Source organism: Mustela nigripes, chromosome 3 (assembly GCF_022355385.1).
Source record: "Mustela nigripes isolate SB6536 chromosome 3, MUSNIG.SB6536, whole genome shotgun sequence".
Classification (NCBI taxonomy): domain Eukaryota; kingdom Metazoa; phylum Chordata; class Mammalia; order Carnivora; family Mustelidae; genus Mustela; species Mustela nigripes.
This window is the reverse complement of record NC_081559.1, coordinates 114,041,193-114,060,942: the sequence shown is the minus strand read 5'-3', so window position 1 is coordinate 114,060,942 and position 19,750 is coordinate 114,041,193. Positions and strand designations below refer to the sequence as shown.

General features: G+C 45.4%; 1 long non-coding RNA gene and 1 other non-coding gene across 2 annotated transcripts; both read left to right on the top strand.

Annotated features, from left to right (window-relative positions):
- Positions 1 to 2,059: 2,059 nt before the first annotated feature.
- Positions 2,060 to 11,833, top strand: LOC132013085 (uncharacterized). The gene is made up of 6 exons (XR_009402870.1): positions 2,060 to 2,423; positions 4,864 to 4,979; positions 6,104 to 6,329; positions 8,601 to 8,736; positions 9,040 to 9,220; positions 10,804 to 11,833. It is a non-coding gene; the product is annotated as an uncharacterized LOC132013085 (long non-coding RNA).
- A 2,545-nt stretch (positions 11,834 to 14,378) lies between these two features.
- On the top strand, positions 14,379 to 14,543 carry LOC132014824 (U1 spliceosomal RNA). The gene has a single exon (XR_009403459.1). It is a non-coding gene; the product is annotated as a U1 spliceosomal RNA (small nuclear RNA).
- The last annotated feature ends 5,207 nt before the right edge of the window (positions 14,544 to 19,750 follow it).

The following is a 19,750-nucleotide window of genomic DNA, read 5'->3' as shown; positions in this document are numbered from 1 at the left end:
ACAGAAATTTGAATGTATTTGCCTAAAGGCCTGTGGCCCAGAGGCAACCTGGTGTATGGGCTACATGAGAGATGGTGTACAGATCCTATGGCCTTCCTAAACACCAAAACAAATTCTACTTTTTGAAATGTATTTGGCTTCAAGCTTTCAGATAAGATATGTGGTTTTGTAGAATATTTATTAGCTGTTTTCATACCTAGTACAAAGAAACAGACTGTGGTAGCAAATAGAGATTTAAAAACAAAACAAAAAACAGTCTCTTCAATAAATGGTGCTGGGAAAACTGGACAGCTATATGTAGAAGAATGAAACTCGACCATTCTCTTACACTGTACACAAAGATAAACTCAAAATGAATAAAAGACCTCAATGTGAGACAGGAATCCATCAGAATCCTAGAGGAGAATATAGGCAGTAATCTCTTTGATATCAGCCACAGCAACTTCTTTCAAGATATGTCTCCAAAGGCTAAGCAAACAAAAGCGAAAATAAACTTTTGGGCCTTCATCAAAATCAAAAGCTTCTGCACAGCAAAGGAAACAGTCAAGAAAACAAAGAGGCAACCCATGGAATGGGAGAAGATATTTGCAAATGACAGTACAGACAAAAGGTTGATATCCAAGATCTATAAAGAACTCCTCAAACTCAACACACACAAAACAGACAATCATATCAAAAAATGGGCAGAAGATATGGACAGACACTTCTTCCATGAAGACATACAAATGGCTATCAGACACATGAAAAAATGTTCTTCATCACTAGCTCTCAGGGAGATTCAAATTAAAACCACATTGAGATATCACCTTAACACCAGTTAGAATGGCCAAAATTAACAAGCCAGGAAACAACATGTGTTGGAGGGGATGTGGAGAAAGGGGAACCCTCTTACACTGCTGGTGGGAATGCAAGTTGGTGCAGCCTCTTTGGAGAACAATGTGGAGATTCCTCAAGAAATTAAAACTAGAACTTCCCTATGACCCTGCTATTGCACTACTTGGTATTTACTCCAAAGATACAGATGTAGTGAAAACAAGGGCCATCTGTACCCCAATGTTTATAGCAGCAATGGCCACGGTCGCCAAACTGTGGAAAGAACCAAGATGCTTTTCAATGGACGAAGAGATAAGGAAGATGTGGAACATATACACTATGGAGTATTATGCCTCCATCAGAAAGGGTGAATACCCAACTTTTGTAGCAACAAAAATCTCTTCCAGGACTGGATAATATTATGCTGAGTGAAATAAGTCAAGCAGAGAGAGTCAATTATCATATGGTTTCACTTATTTGTAGAACATAACAAATAGCATGGAGGTCAAGGGGAGATGGAGAGGGGAAGGGATTTGAGGGAAATTGGAAGGGGAGGTGAACCATGAGAGACTATGGACTCTGAGAAACAATCTGAGGGGTCTGAAGGGGCAGGGGGTGGGAGGTTGGGGGAACCAGGTGGTGGGTATTGGAGAGGGCACATAATGCATGGAGCACTGGGTGTGGTGCAAAAACAATGAATACTGTTACACTGAAAATAAATAAAAATAATTTTTTAAAAAAGTGAAAGTTATGCAAAGCCTTATTCTATGCCAAGTATTAGAAGTTAGACTAACCAGCCAGGGGAACAAGGCTCAGGCAAAGTGAAAGTTATGTAAAGCTTTATTCTATGCCAAGCATTAGATGTCAGACTGACTGGCCATGGCCGCCTCCAAAGAGAGAAACTCCCCTTGGTCTTACAGGCTAGTTTTTATAGGGCACAACTGCAGACCTCTAAGTATGTGGCTTTGGCTGATTGGATGTCTCCTACCTGTGTGTTTTAGTAATGGTTACCTGGAACCAATACTAGTAACTGCTGAGGCATTTATTAAACAACAAAATGGCCTTGTTTTAAGGTATGTGCTTTAGCAACAGTTACCCGGAACTGGTATAAGTAACTGCTGAGGCATTTATTAAACAACAAAATGGCTACCAAGGCAACATGGAATCACTATGGCTAAGTAGGCCCAGGCAGGCCCTACGGGTTTAACAGGTTTTAATGTGGAATCAGCCCCAACAGAGGCAGCTGCATCCCAAATGCGTTGCCTGGGGCCCTGAGAGGACAGTGGGGTCCAGAGCAGAAAGGAATGCCCTGGAGGAGTGTTCTGACAAATGCCTGGAAAAGCTTGGATCTGAGCCACCAGACCCCTTCTCTCTCTATTCTTTCAGCTGCCACCTGGGATGCCTGTCTCCAGGTCCCTTTGAGCAGTGAGCTCAGCCACCTGGTGGCAGAGATCTGAGCTTTGCGAGGGCAGCTGGAGCAAAGCATCCAGGTGAACAGCTGTCTGAGATTGCAGCTGGAGCACCAGTTGGATGGCAGTGGGAGCAAAACTGGCCTCAGCCTCTCCTCGCCCACCAGGAGGACCCTGGAAACAAGCAACCACTCTTCCAAGGTAGGAAGCAGGGGGACCAGGAAGCCCATGAGCAATGGGGCAGTGGCCAGGATGTCTGTGTTGGAAGGGATCTTCCCTCTTCCATACTCCTTAAGGTCCAGGTGAAATCAGAGGCATTTCAATCTCCAACCTTGGGTGAGAGGGTGGGATTTAGGGTCCCAGCTGGTTCGGGCCCCAGATTCTGAGTTTGCAGGTACAGGTTGCTTGCTTGCCTTGGGCAAGGTGTTTGAAGTCCCCAGGTACTGAAGCCTTACTTTCCTCATTTTCAAGGTGAGGACAATAATCATATGTATCTTATGGACAATCACATGCATGTTATATGGTAATATGGTAATTAAACCTTAAGTGCAATAATTTACAAGTGCCTGACATGGTAAGCATTGCTCAACAGTTAATAGCTTGTATTTGTGGATTGCTTTAAAATTTACCATGAGTTTTCAAACAATTTTCCAAACTGTTTCATCTGAGGTAAGGGAGGTTTTGCCTTTGTATTTCAACGTGGGAAAACTTTGGGATTGAGACATTAACCAGCTAAGACCCGACCCAGGATTCGAACTGGATGTTTTTATTTCCAGCTGCTGGCCTTCCTCCTCACGGCCTTCCTCCTCACCAGCCTCTGTCTTGGTATCCTTTGCCTTCCAGTTTCCCATTCCCTGATTGGAGGGGAGCTCAGTTGAGTGGAAACCATTCCCGTCCCATAGGCAATGCTGGTTGTGGAAAGCAGGGGGATGATAGCTCCCTTTATTCCCAGTGGCTGTCATCTCCTCCCCTCCCCTCCGCATCTGCCCTTCCAGATACTGCCTTGCCTGCTCTCTCCCTCTCTTCTCAATGTCCTTCATCCAGCCCCCTTCGCCTAGCTTCAGTCTGAATGTTAGTACTGTCCCCACTCCATCTTGACACACTCATTTCAACTTATTCTTTTCTTTTTTTAATTAGCCATCTCCTCTCACCCCCAGGACACTATTTTCAATTTTATTTCAGTAGGAGCCATTTCTGCTCAGGATTCTCTAAAGATGAGCTTTCAGACATGTTCCTGCCTGCTCTTCCTGGGGCATGTTAATCCTTAGCTTTTCCCCCCAGTCCTTTTGGATTTTCACTAATTAGGCACTGACTTGTCAAATGAAGTCACATTCCCAATATCCTGTGTTGTGGCCATTAGATGAGAAAGTGTCACGTGAACTGTGTCCCATAGTAACTGCTCAGCCACAGTAGGGTGGATGGCTGGCTCTCCCTGGGGAGCCATGATGGTTGTAGTGTTCAGTTATAACTCCCTGCTCTGCCCTTGTGGCCAGCTTTCCTCCATCACTGCATCCCCACAACCCCAGCCAGGACTCAGCCCCAGTGACTCCAACACTGTGACTGCTCCTTACCCACCACAATGGCCTGAGCTGGAGAGCTGGTTCTAGGCCACCTCCTGAGCAGGACTTCCTGCCTTCTCTGATATTTTCCAATTCTTCCACTGTAGAATTGCTGCCTGGTCTCCAGGAGGGTGTCTCTAACCTGCCATGCCTTCTGTCTCTACCCTTCTCATCCTGCTACATTTTTCCCATCACTAACTCATCAGAATGGCGATTGGAATGCTAATTTAATTGCCCACTTTGATTCAGTATTTTTGACACATATACTACACATATTTGACGTGGAAATATTAGGGTTCCGAGCTCAAGAAAGAATTCTTGAGACATTTTCTGTGCAAAAAGCTCTTTTTATGATAGCACAGGGACAGGACCAGTGGGCAGAAAGAGTGGCACTGGGGTTGTGAGGAGCCATTGATTATATAGTTTGGAACTGGGGGAGCTACAGGCAAAGGGAAGTTTCTGAAAGGAATTTAATATGCTAAAGAAGACTCATGACATCCTGGAGGCCTGACTTTTGTCAAGCTAAGACTGTTTTTCCCTCTAGTAGGTCATTAAGTTTAAGACAGTTGGGGTTCCTGTAATGTCTTATTCTGCCTGCCTTAAGGGTTTGTCAATGGACTACAGGTTATAAGGAAATTTAACTTTATGTACATTTCCTTTTGCCTTTGTTCTCCACATCATAGGTTTAGTCACAGGCAGTGTATTAAAAATTGCACGCGCACACACACACACACACACACACACACACACAAAATTGCATACATAATTATATTATATAAAATATAATTATATAAAATTATATTTTATATATTTATATATTTATATATTATATAAAATTATATTTTATATAATTATATAAAAAGCAACCAGAAGTTGCTTCTCATGGAGCTCGCTTCCATTAAAGGGACATGTTCTTGTTCCAAACTAAGGGATTTGTTTGCTGTTCCTTACCGTCGTGGTTGGGGTATAATGAGGACAATCCATGCTACCTTAGGTCTCTGATGGTGATGACTAGGCTGTGCATGGGTTTATTTAGTGTGGTTCCAGGGTTCCTGAAAATTGTTGTTGTCTTTACAACCTAGACTCCATTGCTTCCTCTCCAGTCCGAGATGTTGGCATGAACTCTCCAGTGTTTACATTCCCTAGCCTTTCTTATGCTGCTCCTGGCTCAGCACCACCATTTTCAAGAGGACAAATGGTAAATATGGCAACGGAAGGATTCAGGGATTGATGATGGAGAATTACCAATAGAAGTAGCCTTTGGTTACTGATGGGCACATTACCTGAATGTAGAGATTTTTCTTCTTGGGTCCCAAAGTCTTTAGCCCTACTCATTGCACCTTCTGTGGACCTCTGTTTTGCCATTATTCTTCCTCCTCTGTGGTTTTCCTATTGCTTTGTTGTGCTTCACTGCATGGTGATCTCTCTGTCCTTGAAAGTGCATCCCAGGTGTCCAGCTTAATTTCTTTGTCTGTGTCTTCTTTTTAAAAATGGGTTTATTTTTTATTTTATTTTATTATTTTATTTTTTCAGTGCTCCAAGATTCATTGTTTATGCACCACACCCAGTGCTCCATGAAATATGTGCTTTCCTTAATACCCACCACTAGGCTCTCCCAACCCCTCACCTCCCTCCCTTCCAGAACCCTTAGTTTGTCTGTGTCTTCTTAACTGGAAATTTAAAATTTTTTATTAAAATAATATTTGTCCTGGATATTTCATTTGTCAGTAAGGATAAAATTTTGCCTCCTGGCAATTTGATCATTATGAGATGATGTAAGAAAGATCATAAAACCATAGAATCTGGACTGGAAGAGATTATGCTGAGTGAGATAAGTCAAGCAGAGAGAGTCAATTATCATATGGTTTCACTTATTTGTGGAACATAACAAATAGCATGGAGGACAAGGGGAGATGGAGAGGAGAAGGGAGTTGAGGGAAATTGGAAGGGGATATGAACCATGAGAGACTATGGACTCTGAAAAACAATCTGAGGGTTTTGAAGTGGCGGGGGATGGGAGGTTGGGGGAACCAGGTGGTGGGTATTATAGAGGGCACGGATGGCATGGAGCACTGGGTGTGGGTTAAAAACAATGAAGACTGTTATGCTTAAAAGAAATAAAAAATTAAAAACAAACAAACAAACAAACAAAAAAACCCATAGAACCCAGAAATCTATGGACTTCACACCTGGCTTGTACTTTTCCCAGAGTGCCTTTCCTATTCCTGGCCTCTTTACTCCTTGATGTCTATTTTAGAATGAAGTGGACTGAGGATATGCTCATCACTGCAGATTCTATGTTGTTCTGGTCTTGTTTTTCAGAGCTGGATTTGGATGCTTCTCCAGTGATGAAGAATCCTCCCAAGCTGGAGGGCGAAGTTACTGATGGCTCCTTTGCCAATAAGCATGGCCACCATGTCATTGGCCACATTGATGACTACAGCACCTAAGACATCAGATAGGGGAGGGCAAACTGCTGGTCAAAAAGATAGCAGATCTTGTGAGATCAGCCTGCACCTTCCCTGGCCTTGAAACTCAGGGCACAGAGGTAATCACACTGTAGGTCTTAAGTGCTCCTTTTCCTTGTGTACTTTTTCTTTCTGATCTTAGCTCCTTCTCCCACTACTTATCTCCCATAACTGAGTCTACATCTTCTGCTTAACACTCAGCTGGACTTTTCTTCTCCATCTCCTGTTTTCACTATGCACTCTGCCCTGACTGATGTTTCCTCTAAGAAACACAGAAGAGTCAGAAGAGAATTGTCATCCTCATCTGTAGGGGATTTGCTGAGTATTGGCTTATGTGTCGTGCTCTACTGAGCACCCTTTGCTCACTTATTATCTGGTCCAGTCACCCTGGCACATGATCATCCATCGGCAGAGTAAAAGCACTTAATCAGGTGGCTGGAAATTCAGGATTTGCATCTGCATGGGCCACATGTCGTGGAAGGGGCGAAGCCTGGCAGCCATGGGATTTCTCTGTGCAGACTGAGCAGGGCAGGGAAGCTGGCAGTGCACCTTCTCAGAGCGCTACCCTGTTCAGAGACCAGGTACCAGCTGCTGTTCTGTTTGAGGCACTGGAGGTGAATGGATGTGCAGGGACAGCCCTGTCTTCAAGAGCCTCCACCCCAGAGAGAAGGCCATATATCCAAGTAAATAAGGACAACAGGGGGTCTGGGCTCAGTTTCAAGCCATCCTCTGAGTTGGGAGGATGCAAACACAGAAGGGGTTCTTGGGCCAGGTAAGGAAAGTCACAGCCTCCTGGAGGAACCACTGGTGAGATACACAGCTTCTCTGGGTGGTGGAGGATAGCATCCCAGGTGAAGGGAATGGCATCATAGTCCTTGGAGCTACAAATGGTTCAGCCCAGTTGAAGCAGAAGGTATGATTTAGAGATACGCATGGGGGTGCCAAAGCAAAAATCAGGGGCCTTAGACCTGAGATCATGGAGCAGGACTAAGAGCTTACAGAGAGTATGAGAGAAGTCAGAATCTAGTGATTCTTACAAATTGGAGGTCACTGTTGAAGTGGAGATCCAGGGCTTCCAGGTTTAAAAACGGTTTCACATGTTCAAACAGGCCCATGCCTGTGCCTCACTCATGAGGGAAAACTGAGCCCTGTGCTGGGAGAGCTGGAGCAGGGGGAAGAGAATGATCTCTCAGTCTGGTGCCCAGGGCAATCTTCCCCTTCTCCCAGGTGCCTGGCAGCAAAGGCATCCATGAACTTGGGAGCACTGCCCAGGCCCTGCAGCACATGCTGGACGAGTCGGCCTCCCTCCTCGCCATGTTCTGATGAGTGGCCCTGCCCAGCTCCCCCAGCCCTGCCCTTTCTGACAGCACAGTGAGTGGCAGCCTCCTTCATTGCTTCTGCCCCAAATGCCATTCTGCCCCCTCAGTTTCCAAGTCCTAAAGGTCAGGAGCTGGACAGTTGAGTTGGGACGGGGGACCTTAGGGGAACGTCCCCGGGGGGAAGACCTGTTATCCGTGGTGGCGGTTGGCAAGGCAGGTCCTACGACATCCCTTCTTCTCCCACCGTGTTTGGGTTTTTTCACTTTCTGAACATAGCTGAGCCGCAAAATGTAGGGACCTGTGAAAATGTCGACACCTCCTTTTCCTGTGCCATCCCCACAGAATGTCACCATGAGATGAGCAGCTTCCTGGAGCCACCCACTGCATCCCACACACAGCCTTCCTCCACATCTCTGGGCCAGGCCTGGAAGAGTCAGCCTCCCCACAACCAGGTGCTCTCAGATTTGAGGCCTGGACTCTGCTTGCGGGGAGTGTGGACAGGAAATTATCTCCATATCCCCCCTCCAGCCCTGCCTAGGAGCATGAGGGCAGATTAAAGCACTAACACCTTATGGGCCCCAACTATGCTGGTTCTGAGGCAGAGGGTGTTCTGCCATCTTGAAGTTGTTCCAAAGATTTACAGAATCACACAGTCTCCCCAGGCAAAACACACCCAGCTAGTGAGACTTATCCATGAGTCCCCAGTACTAGAACCAATGTCAGCACTGAATGTGTGCTCTTGGTCCACCGCTGGGAGTCCTGGCACTGCCCGGGGATCAGGGCCTCTACAGCCACAGGAGTGGAGGCCCGTGTCCATGTGCGTGGGGGCTCCCGGGGTCTCAGTATGCTGACCTAATGGCCTTGGTCTAAGCTGGCCTCAGCTGGAGCCTTCTAGTGTCTCTCTTGGAGGGACTCCAGTCCAGAAATCATTGAGAGGATTGTAGAATCCTGCTTTTGATTTTCAAGAGCCACAAAGCATCGGGTGCTTGAGGCCTTCTGACCTGTGACAGAGAGACTGTTTCTCTTCCCCAGGGACATTCCCTGCAAAGGGAACTTCTGGAACTGAGAACCAGACTGTCCAAACAGGAGAGTGTCCTGCAGAACACAGAGCGTCTGAAGCCCACCAACCAACAGAAGGAGAGCATGCAGCAGTTCATCTTTAATCAGTGTGGGTGCCCCTGAGGCAGGGGATGAGGAGGAAAGTAGGGGTGAGAGGACTTCCAGGCTCCCCACTTGTGCTGCTGATGGACCCTAACCAGACAGACTGGGTGGGGTGGGGAGGAGGGCTGCAGACCAGTGTGATGTCCCCAAAACTCCTGTGCCATGAGTAACTGGGGATGCAGAGGGAGGGGTACATGGGGGCAGCAAGAGACCCTGATGTGAGCTGCCAGAAAGACACCCTTTGGAACACAGTAGGCAAGTATGGCCACAGATGGTCACTTCTACCTATTGGGCTGTTTTGTTGTTTTAGTAACCAGGACACATGATGTTTTGAAGAAGGCAAGGACTAGTTTGGAGGTAAGGACACCACTGCACCTGCCAGAGCCACAGAACCCAGCCCAAATCCATCCCAACCTATCTCCAGAGTCTGCAGATGATCCCCGACTCACTCTGATCTTACAGGAGATTTCCAGTACATACCTAGGACTCAGGTACACACTAAATGTCCTTCTAGCTTCGCTCCCCATCACCTCTCCCACCCCAGTCCCTTCCCTGCCATCTCATCTCCCTGTGACATCGTGACCCTCTTCTCTCCTCACCGCACTTCTTCCCTCCTTTAGGCCAAGTCAGGAGTCCGAGGAAAACAAGTGAGTTGATTCCCAAGACAAGAGGACATGGGGAGTATGCCTCTGAATTAGCTTCTAGGAAAGGGGCTCTGGGGCCAGCTCTAGTGTTTCCTGTAGCCCTTTTCACTTCATAAAAAAATAAACTGGAGATGCGATCAAATCGGTTGATTCTGTTCCACACTCTATTGGCAGAGAATAGCCATTCAATCTTGATTTTTCTTTTTCCAAAGAAAACCATTGGGTCTTCTTGACCTAAAAGAGAATTTGAAAATTAATAAAAGTGAAACTTGAAGGGAAACATTTTATGTATATGGCAGGTATTTTGTACATTTACTTGAAATACTAACCTGATCCCTAGCAAGTAAGCTGAAGTGTACCAAATGGCTTGTAAATCAGAAACTAAACCTTTAGGGGAACCTGGGTGGCTCAGGCAGTTGAGCATCTGACTTGATCTTGGCTCAGGTCTTGATCTCAGGGTTGAGGCTTCAAGCCCTGTGTTGGGCTCCACGCTAGCCATGGAGAGTCCTTAAAAAGGAATAGGGAAAGAAGCTAAACACTTCACTGGACGTTAAAGTTCTGCCATAAGTAATTGGACCTTTTCCTCGGAATGTCCCTTATGTAGCCTGAGAGAATATTAATCCCATGGTGTGAAAATGGGTTGGGCCATGACTTCACCTTCCCCTCCAAACTTTTTTCTTTTTCTAATTCCCTTTTTTCCTACTCTAATGATTCCTTTCTTTCCTGAGACTCTTTAGAAGAACACATACAAGATGGCCTTTGTAAAGTCTTATTCCTGTCCCAGCAAAGGTAACCCAACAGCCCCACACACCCACTGGCTTCCTCATGTTTGGAAGTTTCCTCTGCACTTTGCAGAGACCAATGGAAAGGTCGTGAGGCCTGTATTCCAATCCCAGGCTTGTCACTAACTGGCTCTGTGGCCTTGGCCCATCCATCTGTAAGAGGTGGCAGTAGGGGCTGTTGGAGCTCCCTGCTGATGGGGCCCCTCCCTCTCCTCATTAAGTACATGGGACATGAACTAACAGGGGGCTTCCCTGCATTACATCCTCTCCTTCCTACAACAGGCTGTTTCTTCATGGGCGTGTTTCATACTAAGTGCTTCAGTTCCTGGGAGGTCACAGAAGCCATCTTTTTGTTCCAAGTGAACTAGGGAGTGGATTGGCCAGTGAAGAGGGAGTGTGCAATCTGAGCACCTCATGTGCAGTGGCTCTGAGCACGGTTGTCTCCTGCCCAAGGTGATGGGAAACTTCCCTTTCACCTGGTGCCATGAGGGGCTCCTCAAGTCCACACCCCCTCCCCTGGGCTTATCCTTCTGACAGGCTCTTGCTGAGCTCCTGGCTCAGCACCCCCTCCTAGTGATCACTGCAGTTCAGGGAGCCACCAGCAGAACCTGATACTAGGTTCTCACCTTATCATATTTCTGTCTCCAGGTGAAGTCCCTAAGGGCACTGCCATGCACCCCGGTCTTGTGACCCTTGCCTTCCAGGAGCCCCTGAAGAAAAGGAACAACTGGAGGTCCTTCAAACAGCAGGAAGACTGGGCCTTCCCCACTTTGGTGCAGATTCTCAATCTGCTGAGGAGACTTGGAGCCCAGTCCTCCACACCTGCCAGAGGGTCCCATCCACTTCCCGGTGGAGGAGGATGAAGGGCAGCCAGCCTCTCCTGTGGCTGAGGAACACCACCCACCCGGGGCTGCTCATCCAAGCATTGGTCTGTAGAGGAGCTCCTGACAATGCTTCTGCACACCTCACTGGCCTGGGAACTGGCCACCGCCAGTCCTTGCTCCAATGCCTGCCCGAAGACGGTCAGCTCAGGGAACACAGGACCCTGCTTTCTACAGATGGGACCTCTGATCCCCACACAGGAGCTCCTCAGCCCGTTCTAAAGCCCATGAGTGACAGCAGTGCCCTGAGGTCCAGTAGGCCTCAGCCAGCACAACTCCCAGATCCATGCTTCCCTGGGTCTGGCTTAGCCTGGCCAACTTTTGGCTGGGCATCCTTCTATACCACGGCTCCTGAGTGCTTCAAATGTTCCTGGTGAAAGCAGTGGCTTCCCATGTGCCATATCCTGCTTAGCCTAGCACCTCCTAGTTCCTTTCTTTTATGATCTCCAAAGTGTGGCCACCTCAGTCTGAATACGCCGTTCCCTTTCATCACCCTAACTCCTCTCTGGGGAACTCGGGCTCAGGGCCAGCCCAAGCCCATTGAAAGTCCTGTACAACAAACCAGTTATCATTTTTAAGTGGCAACCAAGAAGTCCCAGTTGTGGGAGAGCATAATCTGTGTCCTGACAGTGTTCTAGAAGGCGTGTACGTGTGTATAAATGTACGACAGATATTTATATGTGTTGCTATAGTGATTGTCGAGGGCAACATACGTGGCGGATAGAGTCTGTTAGAGGAAATGAAACGCAGTCCTTTTGGCGGCTATGAAAGTAAAATGTGTCCAAAGAAGTAAAAGGTTTTTCTTCACCTGCTCTGTTTCTGATTTTGGCACCAGTCTCTAGGCTGAGCATGTAAGAGTAGGAAAGACACATTGTCCCTAAGAAGGTCATAGACTACTGTTGAAGTCTAAGTTTAAAAGGAGTTTTGCCTTCTCCATCACTTTTTAAGAATCCCCAATCTAAAAATAGTAGAGAGTGGTTCTTAGGTTTGGAGAGCCTTAGAATCAGCAGTGGAGATCATAGGAGCCATTTCCTGGACTCCAATCCCAAGTATTTCATTGGTGGGTGGCCCAAGAATCTGCATTTCTTACACAAATACCCCCAGGTGATTCTTTTCTTTTCTTTTTTTTTTCCTTTTTGGTTTCAGAGGGTTTTTTTTTTTTTTGTGTGTGTGTGTGTGTGTGTGTGTGTGTGTGTGTGTGTGTGTGTGTTTTTAGCCTTTTTAAAAAAAAATTCTTTACAGTGTTCCAAATTCATTGTTTATGCACCACACCCAGTGGTCCATGCAATGCATGCCCTCCATAATAGCCACCACCAGGCTAACACTGCATTCCACCCCCCTCCCCTCCAAAACCCTCAGACTGTTTCTCAAAGTGACAGTCTCTTATGGTTCATCTCCCTCTCCAATTTCCCCCAACTCCCGTCTCCTCTCCAGCTCCCCATGCCCTTCATGTTATTCCTTATGCTTCACAAATAAGTGAAACCATATAATTGACTCTGCTTGACTCATTTCACTCAGCATAATCTCCTCCAGTCCCATCCTAAGTCATCCTTCCTGATAGAGACATTATACACCATAGAGTATATGGACCATGTCTTTCTTATCCATTCATCCGTTGAAGGGCATCTTGGTTCTTTCCAGTTTGGCGACTGTGGCCATTGCTGCTATGAACATTGGGGTACAGATGGCCCTTCTTTTCACCATCTGTATCTTACCCCAGGTGATTCTGAAGCAGACCACAGTTTAAAACTGTTCTTCTCCAACATTGACCCAAAAATATAGAGTTGTTTCACTTCGATTGATAACCTTTCTCTGAAAAGTGTATAAGTCCTCCATAAATGTTGGCACAGAGATCTGCAAATATTCCTTGGGAGGAGTCCTTAGTTATGTTCTTTTACTTTCCAAGAATTACTATAAAGCTATCACTCCACAATTATTCTGGACAACAACAAACAAAACCCTCAAATAGTATCTCACAACCATCACCACCACAGTGACCAGTAACAGAAAGACCCAAGAAAAGACTCCCACCTGAGGTAAGGATGCCCCCTATTTTATTAGTCGATGGAGTGACTCCACATCAGCTCTCCCACTCTGTTGTTCAAGTATTTCCATGGAGTTCTTTAGCTGTCAATACAGAGGAACTCACTGGCCCAATCAGCTGAATGTTGGTAAGCTATTAAGGCAAAGAAACCAAGCGTGAGACCATGTCGCCCTGTGGATATTCCAGCATCCCAGCCATTCCTCTTCCATCCCTGTGCCACCAGAGCTGCTGCACTCTGATGGGATAGTCAGTAATCAGTGAAGAACTCAGATACTGCTTCTATAAAATTCATTTTAAGTCCATAACATTTAGGAAAGCAACAGCGTATGATATCATATTAACCTCACTCCACTCAGGATCCAGTCATAGATCAGTTGCTTTTCACCCTTTGTGAAAGGCTGAAAAGTAGCTTCATGCCTTAAGAGAACTCGTTACAACAAAAATGTACCTCTGATGGGAACATTGTCCAATATTCACCTCTTTGTAAGTTATGTCCTAACCCTTCCTGTGAGAGTAACAGAGCCCACTCTTGAAATGTCTTTCTGTGTGGCCACCAATGTGGCCATTTCACTTGGCATAATTCCCATAAGAACCTGGCTGAGCCCATGCAGGGAGCAGACTGTAAATCCCACGGAAAAGAATGGAAAGAAAAAAGATGGCAGGTGATGAGGAGAGCAAATGCCAGTGAAATGTAAGTAATAGTAAATTTCCTTACAGTCTCTTATAACACCTAAAAATCCCTTTGGAAAAGTCTGTATCTCCACCCTCCATCCCCAACATACAGTATATGATCAATCACTCCTCAAAATCCCAGGGCACCTCTTCCTGTCCAGGAGTCCTGTCCCTGAACTTTAATAAAAACATGTTTTTTGCCCTGAAGATGCCTCAAAAATTATTTCTTGACCATTTGCTCCTGGCCCACATCATATCAGCAGGGACCTAAAAGTAAGACAAAAGCACAAATAAAACTAGCTCTTGTCCTGTGGACCTAAGACAGAAAACCTGAAATCTGAGAGGTTTGAATTGGTGGCGAGGAGACCTCTGACGTCATGGATGGGGCATGTCTGATGTAAATCAGTTACCATTAGGCCACAGTTCTGGGCCAGAGAATTCCTGGGGCAGAGGATGTAGCAGTGCTGTAGCTTCCACTGTATTAGGGAGACTCCTGTGGAGGGTGAGGATGCTTGGGGCAGGAATGGCTGCTGAGGGTTTTGGGGTGTTGGTTGGCAAGTGAGCGTGTGTGCAGGGTGGACAGCGGGTGAGGCTAGTGTGGGGTGGAGGCAGAGGCGGAGAAGGTCATACTTACCCAGCAGGGGAGATAACATGATCAAGCAGGTTGTTTTGTCAGGATGAGGCTTGTCAATTGCACTGCAGATGTGCTGATCCCTGCGATTTCCCCAAATGTGGGAAACTCGACTCCATAATTTATGGTAGTGGGGGAACTGCGTTTGCCCTTTTCCCGGGTAATAGGTGTTCAATAACAGAATGTTCTGATTTTTAATTTTTTCTTACAGCTTTATCTTTTAAGAGAACGTTTATAGGTGTTGATGTTTTAGCAGTACCACTTACTCAGTAAATGCGTGATTTATAACCCACTTAACTACATTGCTGGTTGATGGTCTTTCTCACTGGAGACATGCAAGAGTCCTCTATGCACAGTTTTCAGGAAAAGATTGGGCCTCTTGTTTTTCTTGAGCAGCGTGCCTGGTGTTCTTTAATATTTTGTGTGATTCTGCTTACGTTTTGGTGTCTTGCAGTCCCAGGATCTAGGCGATGAAGGGGCTTTCTTTTTTTGTTTGTTTGTTTGTTTGTTTTGTTTTAAATTAATTTATTTATTTTCAGAAAAACAGTATTCATTATTTTTATTCACCACACCCAGTGGTCCATGCAATCCGTATCCTCTATAATACCCACGACCTTGTACCCCAACCCCCACCCCCCCGCCACTTCAAACCCCTCAGATTGTTTTTCAGAGTCCATAGTCTCTCATGATTCACCTCCCCTTCCAATTTCTCCCAACTCCCTTCTCCTCTCTAACACCCCTTGTCCTCCATGCTATTTGTTATGCTCCACAAATAAGTGAAACCATATGATAATTGACTCTCTCTGCTTGACTTATTTCACTCAGCATAATCTCTTCCAGTCCCGTCCATGTTGCTACAAAAGTTGGGTATTCATCCTTTCTGATGGAGGCATAATACTCCATAGTGTATATGGACCACATTTCCTTATCCATTCATCCGTTGAAGGGCATCTTGGTTCTTTCCATAGTTTGGCGACCGTGGCCAATTGCTGCTATAAACATTGGGGTACAGATGGCCCTTCTTTTCACTACATCTGTATCTTTGAAGAAGGGGCTTTCTTTCACTCCCCAGGGAACACAAGCCAGAGTCTGTCCACTTCCGCTGTCCTCTGGCTCCCTTTTGCCACCAGCACCCTACAAAGCCTCACACAGTCCCCAGACTCCCTATCCTTAATCAGGCCACTTCTTACCCTTGGCAGCCTTCCTCCAGAGGGCCCTTCAGAGAATATAGGCCTTGGAACTTGACATGCTTTTGTTCATTTATTTAAGTTTATTTAAGCAATCTCTATACCCAGCGGAGGTGAGGGGATCCCGAGCTCAGGACTCCTATATCCAGACTCTGGTGTTCTCTGGACTGAGCCAGCCCAACGACCCTTGATAGGCTTCTAAAGAGGCATATCTGCCTACTTGCAAAGGACCCGTTCAGTTGGCACTATAGACATTTCCCAAACAGCAGGTTAGCTCTTGGGCAAGGAACGGTGGGCCTTCTGCTTGCTCTCAGGCTCAAGGGAAAACTGTCCTCACAGCTGTGTTGCTTTTTAAATCCAAGCTTGAAAGGGTTTCTGTGTTTGTGCTTTCACTGGAGCTGGGGCTTTTTCCCGTGTAAAAGCCTTTATTCAGAGTCTACATTTATGCTTTCAAACTTTGATTTTTACTTGGGGGGGGCACACCAATAGGGTCTTACAGGAAGTGGTTTACTCTTCTGGACCATTTAATAAATCATTAAAGATACACTCGAAATGTTTCCAAGTAATTTAAATGCATCACTAAACACTTTATATTACAGAAAACAAACAAAAAAAAAATGCAGCAACCAACATGATAGCATTCACATTGTGTGGCATCCCATCTGATGGTTTGAGGTCTGCAGACAAGCAGGGGAAATGAACCTTCATGAGGAGATGGGTCACTCATCTGAAAATGAAATGATTCTCACTAAGGTGAGAATCACCAAAGGACAAAAAAGAGTTTGTTATAACTACATCCCATCAGTTCAAAACACTCAGCAGATACATGGAAAATGTAAAACAAAACAAAACAAACCCCCAATCTCACATTAAAAGATGAAGACCACAACGTCTAGGGTGCCTGGGTGGCTCAGTGGGTTAAATGCTCTGCCTTCGGCTCAAGTCATGATCCCATTGTCCAGCATCCTGGGATTGAGCCCCACATTGGGCTCTCTGCTCAGCAGAGAGCCTGCTTTCTCCCCCTGCCTCTCTTCCTACTTGTGATTTCTGTCTGTCAAATAAATAAATAAAATATATATATATAAAAAAAGAAATCACAATATCTGAGAGGAAATGAATGCAAAGTGCTATAGAGAAGGCAGAAGAAAAAAGTTTGATAGGAATCCCACAGAATCCGCAGATCATGGTGTTGCCTTCTTAGCCACAGGTTGTTGCCTTCTTAGTCACTTCAGTCCTTCCAATCGGTGAATATGGGATGTCTTTCCACTGGTTTAGGTTTTCTTTAATCTCTTGCAGCAATGTTTTGTAGTTTTCAGTGTACAGGTTTTGTGACTCCTTGAATCAATTATTCCTAGATACTATTCTGGTGGGTGCTGTTATAAATGGAATTGTTTTCTTAATTTCCTTTTCCGTTTGTTCATTGCTAGGGTTTAGAAACGCTTGATTTTGTCTGTCTTATATCCTACAACTCTGCCGATTTAAGTTATAGACTCTAGTAGCTGGGGTGTTTGTGGGTGTACTTAGTGTAACAGCCTTACAGATAACAAAAACACTTGATTAACACATATTTATATTGTTTGTATTACATACCTTATTCTTTCAATGCAGTGAGTTAGTGTAAAGAAAATGTCATTGAGAAAATCATGAGGAAGAGAAAATGTATTGACAGTACCATACTATATTTGTAAGAAAAGAAATCACCCCTACATTGTTCAGTACAATTCAAAACCTTGTTGTTCCCCAGTCAACTGTAGTTTTGTTGCTTTTCAAATGTTTCCCCTCACCTTCAGGTTGTTTTAAAACTTGATTTATAGTGGATACACCATGTGACCATCGGTTTCACATGACAAGATAGTGATTGGACAATTCTATAAATTATGTTATATTCATTACATGTGTAAGCTACTTCTGTCACCACGCAGAGCTGTTACTGTATCACCAAGTATATAATCTGACATCTATCCTCTTAATATTTTTTTAAATCTTCACTGTGGATGACGTTTTGACAGAGTGTAGAATTCTATCCCTGCCTCTCCCTCCACCACTACCATGGGCCTCCTTTGACTCTGCCAGAGAGAAGCAGTGACACACAGTAGATTCCCCACTTTAGGTCACTGCAGCACCTGATCTTGGATGAGGATTCTCAGCCCAGGTCAGGGAAATACAGATTAGCAGGAAACCTTCTTCACAATCCCAGCTCCAATTTGAAGGACAAGGGTGCCCCTTCTAAGTCCCTGCAGAGATGGCTCAGCACCCAGAAGCTGGCCATATATAGATGGCCAGAAATGGGCAGATTCCCATAAACCAGCCCAAACTGTTCCATTTAGACTTAGAAGAATTCTAATAGCAGCACGGGCTCTTTTCCCTATTCTGATGGGGGGAGGGGAGTCTCAGTGCCAGTGTAGGAAGAGCATCAATTATGTCATTATGTCCTTGTCTGTTACCCTAAAAGTTGATGGGTAGAGCTTAAACAACAGACCAAACATACTTCTATCTATCCAGGGGCATCTGGGAGACTCAGTAGGTTAAACGTCTGCCTTCAGCTCAGGTCATGATCCCAGAGTCCTGGGATGGATCCCCCATGAGTCTCCCCAAACCTGCTTCTCTCTCTCCTTCTGCAGCATCCCCTGCTTGTTCTCTCTCTTTCTCTCTCACTGTCAAATAAATGAATATATAAATAAATGTATAAATAAATCTTAAAAAAAATCTTTCCAGATCTTTCCAGCTGCTTTCATGTGCACTACAGCCCTCACATCCTCCCCAAATCTCCAGGGACCAGCTTCCCCCCTTCTTTGCCTCCTGCCCCTTGATCTACGTGTGCCACCTGGAAGTCTTCCCCCTTAAGTCATCTGCTCCCTTGTGGAGTCCAGGGGAACTGAGGGGGCCAGAAGCTGAAGATACAGGCCCTGAATCCCTGACTCTGGCTGTGACCTTGGACACCAGGCTCTAAACCACCAACTGCTCGACCCAGGATGTGGCAACTCACCAGCCAGTGTTTGCTGGGGACCCCAGGACACACTGAGCTGGGACTGTCACCTTTCTTTTTTTTAGGTGAAATTTACATACATTGTAGGGTGTCCCTACAATGACAGTGTTGTTCAGCTAGGACCCTAGTTTGTTTCAGAGGCTTCCTTCTCCTCCCCACACCTCCTCCAGCCCCTCTGCAGACAATTTTCACTCCCTTATCCATCCCCAAGCAATGCTGATCTGCTTTCTGTCTCTATACATGGCTCCTTTCTGGACATTGTACATAAATCGAATGAGACAGTATGTAGTCCTTGGCGACTGGCTTCTTTCACTTGGCATGCTTTTCAGGGTCCTTCATGTTGTAGCTTCAATCAGATTTCTCTCCTATTGTTGCTGAGTAGAATTCCATGGAACATATGGGCCACCTTTTGTTCATTCACCAGTCAGTGGCCCTTTGTGTTGCTGTCAGCTTTTTCCTATTTTCATGCTGACCCAAAGGTTTCTGAATCAGGCTTGAGTGAACAAATGTTCTTAGTTGTCTCAGATAGAAGTCTGGTTGTGGAATTGCTGGGTCTATGGGAAGCTTGTGCTGAACTCTTAAGGACTCTTCAAGTGGCTTCCAATGTGTCTCTTTCATTTTCGTTCTCCCTAGCAATCTAGGAGGGTCCACTTTCCCCATGATCTCAGCAACACTTGGTATTGTCTTTTTTTTTTTTTTTTGGATATATCGTCTTTTTATTGGTGTCAATGCACACATATGCATATTTCAGTGGATGGAGATAAAGTAGCTTTCATTCACATTTGGCATATATATAAAACTGTGTATTTTATTTTATTTTTTAGTTTATTTTTTATTTTCAGCATAACAGTATTCATTATTTTTGCACCACACCCAGTGCTCCATGCAATCCGTGCCCTCTATAATACCCACCACCTGGTACCCCGACCTCCCACCCCCTGCCCCTTCAAAACTCTCAGATTGTTTTTCAGAGTCCATAGTCTCTCATGGTTCACCTCCCCTTCCAATTTCCCCCAACTCCCTTCTCCTCTCTAACTCCCCATGTTCTCCATGCTATTTATTATGCTCCACAAATAAGTGAAACCATATGATATTTGACTCTCTCTGCTTGACTTATTTCACTCAGCATAATCTCTTCCAGTCTCGTCCATGTTGCTACAAAAGTTGGGTATTCATCCTTTCTGATGGAGGCAT